The sequence below is a fragment of the Equus caballus genome, chromosome 23 (genome assembly GCF_041296265.1).
Source record: "Equus caballus isolate H_3958 breed thoroughbred chromosome 23, TB-T2T, whole genome shotgun sequence".
Lineage (NCBI taxonomy): Eukaryota > Metazoa > Chordata > Mammalia > Perissodactyla > Equidae > Equus > Equus caballus.
The window spans coordinates 40,953,384-40,972,002 of NC_091706.1; the positions used below are offsets into that span (position 1 = coordinate 40,953,384).

The 18,619-nt window shown below is 43.9% G+C and overlaps 1 long non-coding RNA gene across 3 annotated transcripts in view; it reads right to left on the reverse strand.

Moving 5' to 3' along the window:
• The window catches only part of LOC111770165 (uncharacterized), a 28,841-nt gene that overhangs the window by 7,409 nt on the left and 2,813 nt on the right, over positions 1 to 18,619 (reverse strand). For all 3 annotated transcript variants that reach the window (XR_002803240.2, XR_011431418.1, XR_002803239.2), the window contains exon 2: positions 113 to 216. This is a non-coding gene — a long non-coding RNA (uncharacterized lncRNA). The remainder of the gene's footprint in view (positions 1 to 112; positions 217 to 18,619) is intronic.

An 18,619-nucleotide genomic window follows, 5' to 3' on the forward strand; every position in this document is an offset into this window, starting at 1 on the left:
CTTCTATGTACCGGGGGGCTTTGGGAGAAAAAGAAAAATAAAATCTTTAAAAAAAAATGAAACTATAGGAATTGGATTAAAAACTCGAGTCATCATATATTTAAAGCCTCACCCAATAGATCAATCAGCAGACTTCCTCTTGAATCTCACTGGTCAGGCCCAGTCTCATGGCCACTCCTGCATGTGGGGAAACAGCCTCTGTATTTGTAGACAAGCCTAGGAGAAGGGAGTTGGGATACGCTTACAATCAGAAGAAGAAGTACTTAAGGTGACATTTAAATGCTAATAATCCAATCATTTAAAAAGGAGACATTGACCCAGTAACAAATTAAATGTATATAATTAAGACTAATATTAGTGGAGGGGGATCATGGTGGGAAAATATACTCCTGAAAATATTTTTAAACCTTTTTTTAAAACAAAAATAGTACTTGATATTAGTAAGATATAATGAAGACTCTTACTATTTATAGGTAAGGAACAAGAGAAAGGGGATGCTAAAAAGTCACTCCTGGGTTCTAAGTCTAGAATGTGAGGATATTGGCAGACTTAATGGAAATAGGGCTGTCCAGGAGGAGAACAAGTTCAGGGCATAGGAAGTTGACTTTGCTTCCAAAAAGATGAGTTGGAGGTTGGGGGGAGGTGTACTCAAGGGATAGACAGAGCAGGCCAGTGATAATGTAGGTGGAGGTCAGAAGTCAGGTCTAGGGATCTAGACCTGAGAAGCATCAACTTCCAGGGGGAGAGAGAGTTAGTCTATTATGTCCAAGCAAGCTCTCTGGGAGGGGATTTCACTAAACAGATCGGACCAAACCTTGAGGGTCCAATCTTTGAGGAGAGAAAGCAAAGCCCTTGAAGGAAATATCTTGAGAAAGAGGGAGGAGACACGGGATGTCCTAGAGTCCTAGAGACCAGAGAGGAGAAAATGTCAGGAAGGGGTGGGTGGGAGCACTGTGCCCGTATGCCCCAGAGAGGACAGGGAAAAGGGAAATAGGAAAAGATCCATTGGAGTTTACACTGAGGAGAGCCCTGTGACCTCTGAGAGAGCAAGTGCCCCAGGTCTAGAGCCTGTGCGTGCAGGGCTGCAGTTAAGCGAGTGATGAGGGAAGGGATGCAGCAGATTCCAGTCATCTGCTTGAGATGTCTGGTGATGAAAGAATGAAAGAAGGGAGGAAAATCCCACGGTGGCTTGAGGGAACAGCGACAGAGGAAGTTTTCAAAATGGGCAGATACTGACCCTTGTGGCATTGGGTGATGCATTCACATGTGCCACCTCTTCTGAGGTCTGTCTTTCCATGTGGGGTTTCCTGGCCAGTGCTGGCCATGGTGGTGTAATCCAGCACTCCCTGGTTAGAGTTTTACACCATCAGGTATCACAGAGTCAATTCCAAAGTTCACTCAGTGGCTAGCTTGTGAAAAGAGCAAATAAACCATGTCGTTGTTTTCTTCCTCAAACCCCATTATCTCTCCAAAGATGACCTCTGGAATAGCACATAGAACCTCCTCTACCCATTTTGAAAGGAAGTGCCTTGGATATAGAGATACTGTGTCAGATGAACAGGTCATCCATATGTCTGGGGAAGCCGGAGCCCAGACAAATACAGTCCTCGCAAAAAAAACGAGGAGGAAAAAGGCTGAGTAGAGTAGAGATGAAAACACACACAACATAAAAACCCCTAACTTTATCAGGCTGGGACTGGCTGGTGGTGGGGGTGGTGCCTCCCAAGAAGGGGCTTTGAGAGCCTGCGCATGGGAAGGGTCATGGAGCCAGTTCACGGGGTGGCATAGGGTGGGCCTGGGGATCCTTCAGGAGGTTGGAATCTGGAGGTTCAGCTGTTAGCAACAGCCACTGTAGGGAGGGAGACCTTTCACTACCAGCAGCCAGAGCTTGGCCTCAGGCAGCCTTTTTCTTCTTTCTCTTTTTTTTTAAAGCTGTAATAGGCAGATGTCCTAGCAAGCAGTAACTCTAAAGAAAAGGTCCTTTAATTTGGGGATAAACTCCAATGCTGCAAGGAGTTGGTCAGGCCCTAGAAACACCGGGGTAATAGAAAATCCACTTTAAATAATTTGGGTGGCAGGGTCATTGAATGATGCAGAGTGCCCACTACTAAAAATCCAGGCAAAATGCCAGTTCCTGGAACCAGGAAATAAGGTCCAGATGGGTCACCACCCACCTCTACCCCAGGCTATGCAAGAAAACTAAGCTTCTAAGTATTTCCCCTGTTTAGAGACCAGATTACTGGATTACTCTGAGTCGGGTAGGTCAAGGCCTGCCACAGAGGATGAAGTGGAAGGGATTTGGGGCCAGAACCAGGTCAGTCATTGCCAAAGCTATGTGTCCAGCTCAGCCTTAGGCATCGACTCCTGGAGTGTTTTCCAACACCACCAAGCAATTCTCCAGTTCTCAGGGGATGCTGACTGGGTGTCCTACAAATTTAACTCAATTCTGACACTATCTACCTGGAGATAACATCAGATCCCACAGGTTAAGGGCTCAGTCCCACAAGACTGCCCTGACTTCGCAAGCCAATTGCAAGTCCAGGCTGTCACCTGTGCTTCTGACTGACCAGTTATAAATTGGAGGTTCCCAAAACCCCCTCCTCAGTTTCGATTAATTTCCTAGAGTGGCTTACAGGACTCAGAGAAACACTTCCTTATGTTTACCAGTTTATTATAAAGGATGTTATAAAAGATACAGACAAACACACAGATGAAAAGGTACATAGGGCAGGGCCGAGAAGGGTCCCAAATGCAGGAGCTTCTGTCCCCGTTGAACTGGGGTGCGCCACCTTCCCTCCATATAGATGTATTCACCAACCCAGAAGCTCATCAAATCTTGTTCAAAACTTTTCATAGCGCTCAATCTGCAGCCCGCCTCTGTCTTTCCCTTCCTGGAGGTCACTGGGTGGGGCTGAAAGTTCCAACTCTCTAATCACGACATCTTTCCAGTGACCTGCCCTATCCTGAGGCTATTGAGGGGCTCCACCTTAAACCATCTCATCAGCATAAACTTAGGTGTGCTCAAAAGGGGTGCCTTATGAATACCATAAGATGCTCATCACTCTGGAGCTTCCAAGGGTTTTAGGAGCTCTATGCCAGGAACTGGGAACAAAAAACAAATATATTTCTTATTATACCACAACTACCCAAGTGGAATCAGAATGGGCCATGCCACTGTGGCATTCTGGCTCCTTGACATCCCGCTGGGAATCCTCGGGACTCCCCAGTCTCTGACTCTGACCTCATCCTAGGACTAGGATTCTCCTCCATTTCTGGGCGTTGAGTCCCAAGGGCAGATGCAGGGTTGCAGGAGAACTGAGCTGGGCCTGGGTTCTCTCTCAGCTCTAAGGAGTAATAAGCAGGTCCTAAGAGGAACTGACTCAGTCTCCAAAGGCCGCTCCCCCCAGGGTCTTCCCACTGCAGAAACACCATGAGTGTTAGCCTCTGTCCTGAGGAAAAGGATGACCAGGAGCCTGCACACTGCAGATGTATCTTCCCTTTTTAATTCAAATTTCCACTTCAGCGCAGCCTGATTTCATTCACTCCCCTGCGGGGTCCTGCTCCTGGAACATTTTCATTGGCAGTTACTTCATAATTCCCTTATTTGGGGCATGCAGTCTTTCTTTTAATCATCAACTCTTCTCTATATTAATCAATCCAGCATGAAAGAGGACTGTTTGAGGGTCAGAGAAGCTCATGGTCAGGAGAGATCAGACGTCAGTCATGCTGAAGACATCCCAGACACACGAGCAGACACCATGTACCTTTACGGGCTGTGGCAACCCGAGGCTGTGCCCACATATCGATTGAAGCACACAGAGACAGAAAGCTGTCAGCACAGTGTTGCTGTCAACCTGACAAGCTTCTTCAGAATCTGGGCTCTACTGCTGGGATTTTCACTTTTCTCTTACCCCACTTCATCAAATGTAGGTCTGTCTAACTCTAAAGTCCATGCTTTAACTACTCTGTATGTACAAGAAAATATAAAGGGAGCAGCCCACATGTTCCCTACTGACAAGAGATTTTCACATATTGAGGTATATGTGATGCAGATCAAGGCTGCCCCAGGCAGAGAAGTCCAAGGCGTCCTGCCCTACATACCGATCTATATTATCCTCTGGGAAGTATAGGACATCCTGACTTGATTTGACCAGATTTGTATCCAAAGTTATAGGACCAGCCAATAACCAGACCCCACCTGCACTGATACCATTTTAATGACTTTTTTACATAATCTTTCCTTTGTCTTGTAAAGAAATAACTCACATACCTATGCCTTATAAATTTAGCCCTACTCTCAACCCATTGCAGCTCTTCACTGCCCGTGGGTCCTGTCCCCGTGCTACTCCATGCTATTCTCTGAATAAAGGAGCACTACTACCAGACCCTGAGAGGCTGAGAAATCTTTCTTTTGACTCCTTGGCTTGCCGAGCCCGCATCATATGGAGTAACTATTTGGGTTCAAAACTGATTCGGCTTGAACTAAAAAGCCTGACTGATGGCCTATCAAACATACATAGTTCATCTGCTTAACCACTGAAGAATGTAGGGGCCAGCCCAGTGGCTCAGCAGTTAAGTTCACACATTCTGCTTCAGCAGCCCGGGCTCGCAGGTTCAGATCCCGGGTGAGGACATGGCACCCCTTGGCAAGCCATGCTGTGGTAGGTGTCCCACATATAAAGTAGAGGAAGATGGGCACGGATGTTAGCTCAGGGCTAGTCTTCCTCAGCAAAAGGAGGAGGATTGACAGCAGATGTTAGCCCAGGGCTAATCTTCCTCAGAAAAAAAAAAAATTACTAAAAAATAAATAGAGAATGCACTCTTTTTTTTTTTGAGGAAGATTAGCCCTGAGCTAACTACTGCCACCAATCCTCCTCTTTTTGCTGAGAAAGACTGGCCCTGAGCTAACACCTGTGCCCATCTTCCTCTACTTTATACGTGGGACGCCTACCACAGCATGGCTTTTTGCCAAGCGGTTGCCATGTCTGCACCAGAGATCCGGGCTGGCGAACCCTGGGCCACCGAGAAGCGGAATGTGCGCACTTAACCGCTGCGCCACCGGGCCCACCCCTGCAGTCTCTTAAGATAAGAATGTATACTTCCCCTCCCACACTCTGTTGGCAATGCCCTATTGGTAACTAACCTGGATTAGTCCCTTTCCCAACATCAGGATCATGTTGACCTGCTAATTTTCAACTAAATACATCTTTGAAACTTTGATGAAAATGTATCCTGGATGTGTTTAATGTATGTTCTTTGCTCTAAAAAGATGTATGACTGTAGTGAAAAGCATGCTTCTCCGAACACTTTCTAAGGCCTTCCTGGGTTATAATCCTCACTCTGGCTCAAGTAAAACTCATCTTCTTTCTCTTATCTACAGAATAGTTATTTGTTATTTTGCATCGACACTAAGATCCTCTACGAATGGCCAATTTAATAGGGATTTGGAGGGAAGGACTCGAGGCAGGGACCCCATATAATCGGCCCCATATAAAAGGCGAAATATAACAGTCACTGTACAGCCTAGTGCTTGGCGTGTAGTTGGCTTTGGAGTCAAAAAGTGTGTGTTGAAGGACCCACTCAGTGGCGTAGTGGTTAAGTTTGCGCACTCTGCTTCAGCGGCCCGGGGTTTGCAGGTTCGGATCCAGGCACAGACCTAGCACCGCTTGTCAACCCATGCTGGGGTGGCATCCCACATAAAATAGAGCAAGATCGGCACAGATGTTAGCTCAAGGCCCCTCTTTCTCACAAAAACAAAACAAAACAAAGTGTGTATTGAAGTGAAGAAATCAAAACTCTTCAGGTACGGGGGACCTGAATTTGATGTCCCTCACCTCTCTGAGTTCTCTGGATAAGATCAGAAAGCAGAATGCAACAGGGAAAACACAAACCAGGGCTGAATGAACTAGAGCAGGATGCTGGGTCAGATGGAGAACTCTGTTTAAAAGATTCTACCTCACTGGTACCTTCCATTTCCAGGCAGATTTTCAGACTCTCTTTTCTTGCCCTTTAAAAAAGACACTGTTTACACACATTTCTATCAGCCTGAATATTTATTATTGCAGCCCCACCTCCTCTGGCCTCTGTGTCTTTGTTCATGCTGTGCCTAGACCTTCTACCTCCATCTGGCCTATCAAACCCCCCCCATCCTATAATGCACTCTATTACTTTATATCCTGAAAATATATCTGCATTCTCTCTCTCTTATTTTTTTTGAGCAAGATTAGCCCTGAGCTAACGTCTGTGCCCATCCTCCTATTTTATATGTGGGATGCAGGCCACAGCATGGCTTGATAAGTGGTGTGTACGTCCACGCCTGGGATCAAAACTGGCGAACCCTGGGCCACTGAAGTGGAGCACGTGAACTTAACCACTACGCCACCCCACCAGCCCTTGCATTCTCTTTTCAAATTGAAACAAAGAGCAGCAATTGTTACTCATCCACAATGGCTAATTCTACCCTTTCTATCTGGATACCTGTGGGCAGCTTACTACCCTCCTAAGACTAATTTCTGCACCTGAAAATGGGAATGTTAACAATCACTTAACATAAATTAAAAATAAAAGAAAATTAATTTTCATAAATTAAATGCTGTTTATAAAGTGCCTACCAGGGTCCTGGCATTTAGTATGTTTTCAATAAATGTTAATGCCTTTTCTCTCTCTCTCTGCTCATCCCAATATAAAATTATTCATACCTCCTTTGCTGTCCAATAGAACTTCTTTTGTGAGAACAAAATGCGCAAATCGCACACCCCACCTTGCCCTACAATGCCAACATATGTGTCCTCTTTCCTCTTCAGTGTGTGGTGTCCTTAAGGGTTAGAAGCTTAATCTTATATGAATTATTTTACCTTCCCATCCCTGGCCCCAAACTGACACATAGTACCTTGAACACAGTACATACTTGAGAAATATTTGTTTTGTTCAAAATACGAATGAAAATATTTAATAAAGGAGGAAAAGATGAGAAAAAAGGAAGAGATTGATAAAAGAACTACTTGCCCATCCACTATGACAAAGATGAAATCGCTTTGTATTTATTTTTTCTAAGAAGTTCAGTATATACAGAGAGGGGGCTGGTTTGTGCGCTAGGATTTTGTTTGTTAATTGATTGACTCGTTGTTTTACCGTATCTAAGTGGTTAGAACAGTGCCTGGCACAAGTAAATACTATATAAGCTTTCACTATTATTCTCCTTCTCTCCCAAATGTACTTCTTTTAGTTTAGTCCCTGCCAAATACTGTCAAATACTGTCCCTCAATTGCTGTTCGAACTAAGACAACAGAAAGATCCCTGGACTTTTATTTTGTTGGGGGTGAGGGGGGGTGGAGGGGGGGCACCCCAGTTGGTCTGATACGGACAATCCCGCCTGAAGGCTGCCATCTAGTGTTCACTTCAAAAAGCTAGAAGTGTCCTAAAAATTTGGGGAATTTTGAGTACCAAAAGTACAATGGAACTTTCGACAGCAATGAGGTGGTAACTGAGGAACTGGAAATTTTCCTAAAATTCTAACAGAAATGATCCCATAGGGAACTGGTATAATTGCAACCAAAATCAAAGAAATGAGAGATTTGAATTATCCTGTGAATCCTCCTTGTAGGTACATGTGGTTTCTGTTGTGGAGGAGAGTGAGGAGAACATGGCTGTTTATTTGAACACCTTTCATGCATCAGTCTCGTTACACAGACATACTCTACTTCAGGTCTTCCCATAACCCTCTGAGTTAATATTGCTATGCCCATTTTAAAGATAAGAAAATAGAGGCCTAGATAGTTTAACTTGCCTTGTTTTCTGAAGCTAGTTGAGAAAAGAATTAGGATTCGTACCCATGTCTATCAAAGTCAAACTCTATGCTTCTTTATCTATACCCCAGTGCCTGTTAAACTTTTGGAAATCCCAGAAACGGCCCACAAACTCTGGTTCTCATAGATGTCCATGGTGTCCTTGCTTGAGAACTACTGCACTAATGAAACAAAACCCTCTGCATATTAATGTCCTTGAAATGAATGACACTATTGAGACCTGAACCAAGACTTTCAAATATCTAAGTTAGATACAATAGGTGCTAAGTAATTGATTTGATTCAATTTTATAAGAACTGAACTAGATGATAGTGATTTAAAGGGAAAATGATCAATTAAAAAAAAAAATACTGGGGCCAGCCCGGTGGCATAGTGGTTACATCTGCATGCTCTGCTTTGGTGGCCTGGGGTTCATGGGTTCAGATCCTGGACGTGGACCCACACACTGCTCATCACACCATGCTGTGGAGGCAACCCACATATAAAATAGAGGAAGATTGGCACAGATCTTCCTCATGCAAAAAGAGGGAGATTGGCAACAGATGTTAGCTCAGGGCCAATCTTCTTTACCCCCAACCTCCCCAAAATAAACTAATTAATTTAAAAAAATACTAAACTTCCCCAAAGCACCCTACATCCTTATCTTTGGGAGAAGTGAAACCAAATAATAGGCTGCATTTTTGTAGAAATCATGGAGATTTTATGTTATTTTTAATGACTTCTAATTAAAAAATAAGTTTGAGGGGGCCGGCCCCATGGCCAAGTGGTTAAGTTCGCACACTCCACTGCGGTGGCCCAGGGTTCCACCCTTTCGGATCCAGGGTGCAGACATGGCACCGTTCATCAGGCCATGCTGAGGTGGCATCCCACATGCCACAACTAGAAGGACTCGCAACTAAAAATATACAGCTATGTACCAGGGAGCTTTGGGGAGAAAAAGGAAAAATAACATCTTTAAAATAAATAAATAAATGACCTCGAGCTCAGTGTTGGAAAAAAGAGGAAACAAAATTAAAAAGTAATAATCTCGGGGCTGGCCCCGTGGCCGAGTGATTAGGTTCGCACGCTCTGCTGCAGGCGGCCCAGTGTTTCGTTGGTTCGAGTCCTGGGCGCGGACATGGCACTGCTCATCAGACCACGCTGAGGCAGCGTCCCACATGCCACAACTAGAAGGACCCACAATGAAGAATATACAACTATGTACCGGGGGGCTTTGAGGAGAAAAAGGAAAAAAATAAAATCTTAAAATAAAAAAAATTAAAAAAAAAGTAATAAGCTCTAAAGTCCAATCACTTTACTTCTCTTGATATTTTGGTGTGTATCTAAAGTTTTAAATGTATGTTTGAAAATGTGTTTGAGTGTGTATAACTTTTAAAGTAGCAACATGCTAAACACACAGTTTGGTTGCCCTGTTTTTTCTAACTGAGCTATATTTGTAGCAGTCTTCCATGACAGAATTATTATTCTATAATGTTTTACTGGCTGCATTGAGTTTCATTTTATGGGTAATCATATTTTATTTAACTAGCCTCAGTATGGGCGTTTAGTTTGTTTCAGATTTTTACCAATATAAGATAATGCAGGGGTAAACAACTACATTCCTGAACCTAACATATATCTCCATGTTAACATTCGAGGAAGACAAGCAGCAAAAACAGAAAGTGCCTTTAATCAAGAGTCTTGAAGAAAGCAAGGAGAGCAGCCAAAGACTTCATAGGAAAATAAGAAATGATCAATTAGACTAAGGACCAAAGCTGCCAGAGAGGTAATCCTCTTGTCCTCGATGTTCCAAATGAAGTTAAGCTCACAGAAATTGTTTTCTTGGAGGCAGGGCTTGGGCCCTTCCTGTGTGCCATTATGGCAAAGTTAGAAGGAATCAGGGTGCAGTCTACGGTTGAGAATGACAAACCAAAGGCTTACACAAAGGAAACCATTGGAAAACCAAGGAACATTTCTACACTGGGCTCGTAAATACAGGCAGAGGTAAGAATCTGAGGTGAAGCAGAGAGACTAAACCAGAGATAACACCCGGTGAAGCCAGGGTTCTGGAGTGGGGCGGACCTGTGTTGGAATCCCAGATCTGCCATTGTGAACTTGCGCTAGGCACTTAAACTCCTTGACCCGCAGTTTCTACATTTTCCTCATCTTTGAGTTGGAAAAAGTGATAATGCTTCTCCCTCAAAGTTGGTAGGATTAAATGAAATAATGCAGCTTCCACACAGACTAAGGTGGATGGCATGGAGTGGGTGCTCAATAACTGGTAGCCATTAACCAGGAAACAAAGTCTTGTCTAATCAGGGTAGAGGAGGTCACAGAGACTGGCACCAGATAGCGCTCAATCCAAAGAGACAAGAGAGTCTGGGTCACAAAAGGGATGCTGGTGATAGTGGTGATGGCAGACCATGAGAGGCTAGACCTCAGAAACCAGGATGGCACCTGGGGCAAGAAGAGCAAGGCTCGTGACGGGCAGGTGATGGTTATGGGAGCATAACCAAGGAATGAGTCCTGAAAGCACATCCCCAACTGGAACCCCTCCAACTCCTCTGATTTCCCTACGAGCCCCCATAGCTGTACAGCTTTTACTTAGCTCCTTTTATAGGGATTTCTCTCTCTCCCTCTTTTAAGTTTTATCTTGACTAAACTTTCAATGTTCACCACTTCCTGAAGAGTAAAGCCTTACTCCAGAAATGGAATATAAAGCTTTGTTTTTCTGGGAGAAGTGAGAGGAATCTTGGAGTCCTTCAGAAAAGCTTGACAGCTGTCTCAATCATCTCATCACACCTAATCCATCCCACACCCCAAGGATCCTACTTTCTAAATGTTTAGTGAACATAAACACTGCTTTAGATCTTTACTACCACCCCTATAGTTCAAAATGCCTTCATCTTTTGCCGGACTCCTACAATCATCTCCTAACTAGAGTCTTCATTTCTACTTGTGCCCATGCCCATCCTTCATTTGCAGCTATAGTGATACTGTATTATAAAAACAAAAATATGATCCAATCTCTCTCGAGCTTAAAAAACCTCTAACACCTCTCCCTACTACCAGGATGAAGTCACAATTCTTTAATGTCGCCCACAAAGCCTGTATGACCTGCGCTTTGTCTGCCTCTCCAGACTCATCTTGCCAACTTTGCGTTTTGCTCATAATGCTGCAGTAGCACTGATTTTTACCAGTTCCTGTAAGTCACTGAGCTTTGTTCAACCTTAAGACCTTTATACACGTCCCTTCTGCCCACAAGGCTCACTCCAGAATTTTTCACCTGACCAATTCCACTTTATCCTTCAGGTCTCTAATTAATTCGTGACTTATTCCCTGAAACCTACCCAAATCTTCCAAACTAGTTTAGGTCTGTCTTAATGCTTTCATAACACCCTGTACTTTGTCATGGCTGCACTTAGCACAACTCTAAGTAAATAACAGTTGTTTGGTTATTCTTGAATATCTTGCTCCTTGGGTTGACTGAGAGCTCCATGAGATCAAGAACTTATATCTTACGTTCAAAGCTATAAATCAAGCACCCGGCACAGCTAATAGCACACAGTAGGCCCTTAATAAATAATGAATGTCCATGATTATCCATATTTGCATCTTCGGTCATATATCTATGTATGTGAACGCTAAATATATAAAACTAGGAAAGAAATTTAGCTGATTTCCTGCATTCTCTTTCGTAGTTGGAGGTTGTTCTTTACCTATTTATCTTGTAGGAGGGAGACTCAATAGCTAAGAGACTCACAGTAAATTTCTTCCAAGTCTGACCCTGAAAAAAGTGGTGTAGCCATACAAAAAGAGCATGTCAACTATAAAGGATAGGGGAAATCAGGCTGGCTTTAGTAAAATTCAATGCCAAAAGAAGATGGAGCAATGTGCTACAAAGCACACAGGTAAGAAAAAATGTATGATGTAAGAATGGAACATTCAGGGGGCCAGCCCTGTGGCCGAGTGGTTAAGTTCACATGCTACGCTTCACCGGCCCAGGGTTCTGCAGGTTCGGATCCTGGGTGCGGACATGGCACTGCTCGTCGAGCCATGCTAAGGCGGCATCCCACATGCCACAAGTAGAAGGACCCACAACTAAAAAATAAAAAAATATATATACAACTATGTACTGGGGGCTTTGGGGTGAAAAAGGAAAAATAAAATCTTTAAAAAAAAAAAAAAGAATGGAACATTCAGCAAGGTGTCTTGAGATACAAGAGACAGAAGGGGCCGGCCCCGTGGCTGAGTGCTTAAGTTTGCGTGCACTGCTTCAGTGGCCCAAGGTTTCACCAGTTCGGATCCTGGGCACAGACATGGCACTGCTCATCAAGCCACGCTGAGGCGGCGTCCCACACAGCACAACCAGAGACACCCACAACTGGAATATACAACTGTGTGCTGGGGGGCTTTGGGGAGAAGAAGAAAAAGGAGACTGAAGAAAATGAATAAAATCTCAAATTTCTATTTCCAGTTATGATGTTATTCAGACCAATATGCTCACTGATAACCACTAAAGATGCTGGATAAACAATAAAAAACATCTCCCCCAGAGCATCAAATTGCTGACAAGATAGTAAGGATCTATTAGGCCAAAAGCTAAGAGAAGGGGGGAAATTCAGAAAAGCAAATGGGACATAGGAGCCAAAAAGTTACTCTGGCCCTGAGGACATTTTCCAGTCAGGGAACATTGAGCTTTATTTTTAGTAGCTGCTTCACTGGGCATGGAAAGAGCAGCCAAGCTCTAGAGCTACCCAGGGTGAAAATGCTATTAGGTGACTCTGCCCATATTAAGTTGGGTATATCCTAAGGGTTGGAGTGAACCAGTAGCCCAGAACTTTAGGAAAGGTTGCTTTTACATTGACTATTATCGGAGAAAAAGAGAAAAGGAAAAAAAAATCCCGTCTTTGAGTAGATGTGGCCACTGGGAAAGCTCTTGCTCAGAGTTGTAGCCTGGGTTAACAATGACACAAGGAACCTCAACCCATGAAAACAGGTCTCACACTGAGAAGGCCTCAAGGCACCTAGCAGGAGCAAACAAAAATCCTCTTTGGAAGAAACCACAAATACTTTTTCTCACAAATAGTTTTTCAAGGATAAGGAGCGAACACAAGGGAAGCAGACACCAGGGACCATACACAGCAGAAATATCAGGCAGCAGAAAAGAAACTGAAAATAATTCAGACGTTAGAATTATCACAATACAGATTACAAAACAACTATGATTACTATGTTTAAAGAAAGAAAATAATCCAACCACCAATTAGCAGGAAATAGGACAGAGGAACATGTTGAAATGCTCCATGTATATGGAATCAGCAAAATCCAGACTTGGGGAAACTCTGTAGAGTCAACGTCCCCAGGCTGCTCAATAGAACATTGTAAGGAAGAAACAACTTTCAGCGTTTCACCATGAAGTAGGATGTTTGGTGTATATGGTTTTTTTTGCAGATACCCTGTATCAGATTAATTTCCCTTCTATTTCTGGTTTTCCATGAGCATTTATCATGAATAAGTGTTTAATCATTTCTTCTTCATTTATTGACATGATCATATTTTCTCCATTAATCACCCAATATCTTGAATTCTGATGTTTAAACCTAACTTGCTCATAACATATTATTCTTTTTATAAAATACTAGATTTGGCTAATATTTTGCTTAGGGTTTTTGCATGAGCAAAACTGGCATATCATTTTCCTTCAATTTGCTGTCGTGGTTAGGTTTTCCTAGCAGGGTTATACTAAGCCTCATAAAAAGTTGAAATGTTCCCTGTTTTGGTCTCCCCTACTGCACCCCATTTTTCTGGCAGTATTTGATTAACATGGGAATTATGTTTTCCTCATAATATGCTTGGTTTAACTTGCTAAGGAAGCCAGGATGGCCTGGAGTCCTCTTTGTAAGAAGACTTTGGACTCTCAATTTGTTTTTAAACTATTTTGGTTTTCTATTTCCTGCACATGGACAACGAAGTACCTCCCCAGGACTTCGCCATTCCGGGAAGCCGACTGCAGAGCCCTCGGGCCACACAACAGAGGAAAACGCGCACCAGCCACGGTCACCGTGGGCCAGGGGGGAAGGGCGGCACCACGCGAGGCGCAGCCGGACCTCTGCCACCCCTCCCGCCGGAAGCCGTGTTCTGACGTCATCACGCGGCAGAGTCCCCCTAGGACCACAACGGAGCCTATTGCATTGTGGGACACGCGTGGATACCCTCGGTCTTAGTGCGTTTGCAGTTTCGCCCGGTGCCCTGCGCACCTCCTCGTCCCGCCTGCTCTAACATCTTTCCCATCTGCGAGGAAGGGGGGCGTTCCCATCTCTGGGGAGCGAGAAAATGTGAGAGGAGGGTCGCTAAAGGTAATAGAACCTGACCCGGGGCCCGATGCCTGTCAGTGGCTCCTGTGACTCACTAATTGCTACTACTGTCTACCAATGGTCCCCGCCAATGTGGGCGGGGACGGGGTGATGTCACGTGACTACCGCGTCGCGCGCGATTTTGCACTTGAGAGTACCAGCCTCTGGGATGAGTGGCTTTACCCACGCTCCAGCTCCCCACCCGCCTATGTCCCTGTCGCTTGGCGCACGCGCAGCAGACGGCTGCCGCCTGCGTTCTTTCAAAAGCCGGTTCCACCATTTTTTCCTCCGGGGTCCGGAGACGTACTCCCAGCTGTCCTCTTCACTTGGGCTCTGGGAGAGAAGGTGGTCCGGGCACTGGTGGTCAGGGATTCGGGACAAGAGGTTTTCGCCCGCCTCTGCTGAGACTATCGCGATCGCCACCCCAGGGGTGGGAAGAAGGGTGTTACAGGCAGGGAGGCGCACCTGGGGACTCGGTCCTGCGTTCGGTACTCTGGGGAGAGCCGGAGCTAGAGTGGGGAGCGCGCGTGGTAGTGAGACGGCCACGTGCCGTGGCCTTCTCTCTCCCTTGGGGCTTCCTGGGATGGAGCCTGCGTCCCACGAGTGTATTCTCACCCTTAGGAGAACCACGGCCTCCCTGTCCTCCGCTAAGGGGTCTCAGAGCCTTAAACCGCTTCTCTCTGGACTTCTGACCGGTAGCCTCTACATCCCTGCCCCGCCCCAGGCTTAACTCAAAGCTGACCTTCCACCGGTACCGGACCTGCCCCATGGTCTTTATGGGTATGTAAATATAAATTGTCCTCAGTTTTTCAGATTTTTAGCTACCTAATTCAAGAAATGCCTTCCTGTCCCTGATTTCCATCCTTACCCCATTGTAGTGGGACGAATCCACCGCTACCATCTCTAGACGCCTACTACTCCATCTGGCATCCCTCATCTGTACCTCTCATGATATTTGACATAATTTTCTATGGCTACTCTATTGAAACACATGCTTAAAAGACCTCAAAAATATTTTCCTCTGGTTATTAGGTTTGCTGTCTTAGAACATATTTTTCTCCTTGTACTAACTTGGCATTCCCAACCAAACGATTCAAACCTGATCCTTACAAGAACAAGAATATTTTTGTTAGCAGCAAGAAGACGATTTCAAAGTGAAATTGTCTCCACTACAGAAATGCAACAGCGAAATTCCTATTTTAGCAAATAGAGATGGGGGCTGTTTGATCTTTTCAAATGCCGTGAAAAAGTAAACTTTTAAAAAATGCCTAAAACAGCTGCCTATTTGTCTTTTATCTAAGCTTAGCTTGTTGAAAACGCTTTTATGAACCAGTCTAGCATATTGTGGAATACATTTTTATTGAATGAAAGAATGGCTCCTCTATATGAGGTTTAAAGGTCAACTACATGGTCTGACCAGTGCAGATGTTGGTAACCCTGTGCAAATGCTGTTTGTAGGTCTGTAATTCCAAAGAATGTTTTTTCACTCTGAACGATAGAATAAAGCATTCAGCCTACTTTATCACCTTATCAGGAGTTGTTATAAATGGACCACCTAGTTTTCCTTCATAGTTAAGCAAACTTAATTCTAAGGAATTGCTCTCAAAATTTCTGCTACTAAGGGTAAGAGTTTTAGGGATTTTTAAAAATCCAATCTATTTTTAACTTAAGTTTGGTGAATGGTTATATATCCATATAATTCAAAAATTAAAATGTAAAAGGTATATAGTGAAAAATCTGTTTCATATCCTTGCAGTTTGTTTGCTCAGTTCACAATGCACCCCATCCTAAAGACAGCTAGTTAGGAGTTTGTGTATAACAGAGGAAATACAAATACACTTACTCTCCTACGTTCTATATTTACACAAACAGTAACCTAATATATACAATGTTCTGTATTTTGCTGCTGTTGTTGTTGTTGTTGTTTTGGTGAGGAAGATTGGCCCTGAGCTAACATCTTTGCCAGTCTTCCTCTATTTTGTATGTGGGTCACCGCCACAGCATGGCTTGATGAGTGGTGTAGGTCTGTGCCCGGGATCCAAACCTGTGAACCCCAGGCTGCCAAAGCAGAGCACACACACTTAACCACTACACCACCAGCCTGGCCCTGCATCTGGCTTTTTTTCATTTAAAAACATTTTTGAGGGGCTGGCCCTGTGGCCAAGTGGTTAAGTTCGCGTGCTTCGCTTCAGCAGCCCAGGGTTTTGCTGGTTTGGATCCTCGGCGCAGACATGGCACCGCTCATCAGGCCATGTTGAGGTGGCATCCCACATGCCACAACTAGAAGGACCCACAACTAAAATATACAACTATGTACTGGGGGGATTTGGGGAGAAAAAGCAATTTAAAAAAATTAAAAAAAAAGATTTTAAAAACATTTTTGAGGGGCCAGCCCTGTGGCCGCATGGTTAAGTTCACATGCTCCACTTTGGCTGCCCAGGGTTTCACCAGTTCGAATCCCATGGACGTGGCACCACTTATCAGGCCATGATGAGGCAGTGTCCCACAAGCCACAACTAGAAGGACCCACAACTAAAAATATACAACTATGTACCAGGGGGCTTTGTGGAGAAAAAAGGCAAAATAAAATCTTTAAAAAAAAAAATTTTTTTGAGATGCATGTGAGTATACAGTGTCATCATTCTTTTTGTATAGCTGTATAGTATTCCATGGCGTGGATATACTATAATATTTTTTACCAATCCCCTATTGATGGGTATTTGGGATCTTTCTAGTCTTTTGCCTATTATGAACAATGCTGTATTGAAAGAAATAATTGTTTTGTAGTTGTGCAAATTTATGATGGTAGAAATTCCTAGAAAGCAGTTTCTGTATCAAAAGTTATGTGCATTTGAACTTTTGGTAGATAACTGCCAAACTGCTTTCTATAAGGGTTGTACTAATTTAACTTCCACCAGCAATGTATATATATCTAGCCATAGCCCCTTCAATAAAATATTAGCGTGCTCTTTTTGACGATTTTATAAGTTTGTCATTATATCACATAATAGCTTTAATTTTCATTTCTCTTGGAAGATGAACATCTTATTTTTAAAAGCTGCTTATATTTTCTGGGAACTCAATGCAAATCCTTGCCTGTTTTTCTGTTGATTTGTTCTATTCATTAGTTGTTAATATACATTCTGCCTCTTATTAAAAGGACTTGCAGCAGGGACAACATATTCAATGTGGTCGGGAAAATTGAAAGAAATTTTTCTGCCAAGGTTAATTCACTTGCTGTGATGGAGCATATTTCACTCTGAGCTTCAGTCAGCCATGGGGAAATAAGGAGGGGAAACACTTAACAAAAGGAAGCACACAAATGAAAGAGAGAACAAACCTTGGTGGGTTTTAGAAATTCTGAAAGAACCGTGTCAATGCAAATAATCAGTAACCAATCAATAGATAAGAGAGATATTTAATGAGCTAATGTCGAGGACTGGCCTGGAAGTATTTGCTTCCCCAGGGAAGAAAACACTGGGTAAGTGTGGTTTACAGCATGGTTATATACCATTTCAGAACAAAGAACATACATCAAGCATGACAGGAATACGATTTTTTTTCCCCCAAAGTCACAAGATGTTTTGCCACAGTTTAGCACATACACAACAGGTCAACTTTGATGCGGGGTCGGTGAGCCGAGTCGTCGAAAGAAAGATTTCTTAGACTCTTAAGATCTGGCAGTAGTGCTCTTTTATTTAGAGAATAGAATAGCATGGGGACAGGACCCATGGGCAGTCAGCTGCTGCATGGGGACAGGGCCCACGGGCAGTCAGAGATGCTGCTGGCATGGGGAGCTGCCGCTGCCACGGCTGGCATGGGGACAGGACCTATGAGCAGGCAGAGCTGCTGCCGGCATGTTGCTGCTGCCACTTCTGCTGCAAACGTGGGTGGAGAGTAAGGCTAAATTTAAGGCATATGTACGTGAGTTATCTCTTTACAAGACAAAAAAAAAGTTAAAATGGTACCAGTGCCGGTAGGGTCCGGCCATTGGGCGGTCCCACAACTTTTAGATAAGAATCAAACCGGATTGAGTAAATGGCAGAAGTCACTGCTTAAATATTATCTTCAGCTAAAGACAAAGGAGGATTTGGGGGGGGGGGGGGTCAGTTACATGAGGTATGAGGTTGCCAGATAGTAAACAACTTAAGTTCTTGCCTTCCGCATTAAGAGTTTTCATAGATAAGGCCCTCCCCCCTTCCTCCTGGCGCAGAGAGGGAGGCATGGAGATTTCCTTCACAAATGCAACTGTGTCTCATCAAAGGGTGAGCAAATTCCACTCCTCGGAGCCTGCTTCTCATCTGCAGTTTTAAAATTAACCAGCCTAAAATCCTCATCAAACTTGACCTTGGTTCTCTGGGAGGAAAAGCTCATCTTCAAAGAAGTACTGGTATTGACGTTAGAGAAATTGATGCCTTTAAAGAGTGCATTCTTTGCTTTGGGAAAATGTTTGAAGCAGATGTACAGTACATGTTCGGT